Raw genomic sequence first — 2,896 nt, 5'->3', positions numbered from 1 at the left:
AGACATATCTACATGTACCAAGCGTGAAGGTGCTAGCAGCGCAGTCGAACATATTTACATACATAGAGCTAGCGCATGCACCAGATATAGCTTGTGCCGCTTGTGTGTTTAGCGTGTGAAAATAACAAAGTAAGGAATTTGTTTATGCTGCGAAAATGCATAACACAGGCGTGTGGCTTTGTTGTTGTTAGTGACTTATTCTGATATACTACAGAGTGCTTGATACTCATTAGGCAACCCAGCGACAACTTCGTCACCTATATTTAGACCTGCATTTTGCAGCTTGATTGAAGTCATTATTACCTCGTTCACGTAATCCTGAATGGATTGGAATTGCTCCAGCTTCAACTGCACCAGCTTTTTCAAAAGCTCTACCTTGCGAGTTAAACCACTGTCTTCATATGCTGCCATTAACGAGTCCCATGCATCTTTTGCACTTTCGACGTTTGCTATGTGCGAGAAATTACTCGGCTCCACCATGAGTGTAATTTCTGCCAGCGCCCGTTCATTTGCGTCACGATCCTTTTCCGAAGAATTCTCAGACAAACCATTTTGTGTTATCTTCCAGCAACTTTTCAACACGTAGTAGGATTTGGCGTTCCTTCGCCATACGTCGAAGTTTTCGCGTCCACGTAATTTTTCAAAAGGAAAGCTTAGTGTTCGTGTTACCATTTTAGTTGATTTAACTTTTTAAATATTTTTTTTTTGCGATTAGTGAATAAGCCCATAACCTATTGAGCAGAGATAGACACGCGCAGTTACAATGTAAGATGGCGACTGACTTTATTAAGTATATAAGAAACATGTAATATAATGGAATAATGGAAAAAAGAAAAGTGATAACTAGAAATGCTAGATTTATATTATTTTACAATACTCGTAAGTTTACGAGGCTTTAATGGGAACGCCCCCTTTGTGAAAAGGTGTAAATAGGTGCGTAAACTGACTATTTAACAGATCAACCAGGATTTGTTGAAGTAATTTTTGTTTCATAGTAGTTTCCATCACATCCCGCCATCTTGTCTCTATCACTCTTGGCTAGAATACTATTAAAAATGCTGAAAATTAGCAGAAAACCTAAGTCAATACATTTAGTGGATAAAATTCATTCATTTTATTCGCTCATTATTTTTTCATTATTTTATCATGCATTTTAGTATACAAATTTCGGCCCCTCGGTAACACTGAAGTTTACGTGGTCGTTTGCGCATGAAATTTGCCTCGTAATTTTACGAAAAGCTCGTAAATAGACCTCCATACAAAATTGGACAGTTCTTTTACGAGGCTCGAAATACAAAATCACATTTTCCCGCTTTTTATAATCGAAACTGTATGGTGGAAAGTGTGTTCTAATATCTATTTGATACACAAAAACTGATCACGGCTGTACTTTTTGCTGATATATTACATACATATGTTCCATTTAGTTAAACAATATAAGAATATTGTGGTATGTACCACAAAAACGTATATTTTCTATAAAAAATCATAACTCAGAAAAAAAAATTTTCGTTATTAGAGATTTGGGTTGATTGTAGTTCAAAGTGTCTCTTTCCCGATAAAAAAAGCTTGAGGGGGAAAAAAATACACTTTTTGAGAAATTAAATAAATAAAAAAATTTGCACCTTTTGTTTATTGTTAAATAAAAAATTTTAAATAATGAAAATCAATAATTATATCATTCTATCTTGAAGTGACAAGAATTACTGACATTTGAGTAAAAACATTGTTGGAATCTATTAAATTTTGACAAAGTTATGGGCATTTGAAAAAAAAATTCTCACTGTCAATTCGAATAATCGATTTTATCCTGAAAAACAAAATCGCGTTTAAATCGGCCGAAAAGTTTTTCCGAGCCAAAAGAAAAAATACGTGTCTCATTATTTGGACCAACAAACAATGTATTTGAGTTTGGTCGAAATTAAAAATCATGCTCGTACCTGACCGGTTGTCTGGAAATGGAAAGCATCTTTATATAAAAGTATTGCCGCTATATACAATGGCCATTCATCATTTTTGTGTCTTAAATTTGGACAATTTTCGATAGTGAAAATACTCGATAGGTTTGAAAAACTATCGATAGTGAAAAAAACCAAAACCATCGATAGTATCGATAATGCCATCGATAGTTTGCCACCACTACCGTATACGCTATAAAAAGTTTTATCCACTGCGTATTTAAAGAAATATCAAATGATTGAATTTATGGATGTAAAGGCAGGTTTATAAATCAGTTGCGAATCGATAATGGTTTCAACAATGACAAGGTTATTACGATATTTTAAACTAGCTGACCCCGCAGGCGTTGCCCCGCGTAAAATTGTATCTTTTAAATTAAAATCCCAATAACCGCTTCCCTGATAAGAAGCCGCCGCTCTTCATTTCGTTTGGTCCGAAGAAGATGATTTCGAAAATTGACCACCAGTATGATAATGGCAAAGATTTATTGTTTAACAATAAAACGACTCATTCACATTTATTTGTATGAATTTTATTCGTGAACTGAATACCCAAAATTACTTTAATTAAATCAAAAGTGTTTCCATAACATTGAACATTGTTGGGGTCAATCTGAAACTGACTGCCAATTGTTATACTGGAGAAATGAAAAATTTTGAATTTTGTCTCCGAAAAGTATGACAGTCGGCAGACATTTCAAATTGCAGAATGTCTGTGGTCAATTGTCCATTGGAATTGATGCTTTTTGTTGAAATGTTTGCTGGTTGGGTTGCGGTCGGGTCGATTTTGAATTGTATTTCCCCTCATTGAAGCACTCTGTGATAAACGATGTTTTTCGTTTTGTTGTCATGTACGAAAACGATCAAAGCGGACGGTTTTCCGACACGGGAACATGCGACATACAGTTGACTGTGTGAAAAACATTCATTTTCCAGAT

The sequence above is a fragment of the Rhagoletis pomonella genome, unplaced genomic scaffold (assembly GCF_013731165.1).
Source record: "Rhagoletis pomonella isolate Grant_MI unplaced genomic scaffold, Rhpom_1.0 Rhpom_scaffold_00046, whole genome shotgun sequence".
Classification (NCBI taxonomy): Eukaryota; Metazoa; Arthropoda; class Insecta; order Diptera; family Tephritidae; genus Rhagoletis; species Rhagoletis pomonella.
This window is presented reverse-complemented; position numbering follows the sequence as displayed.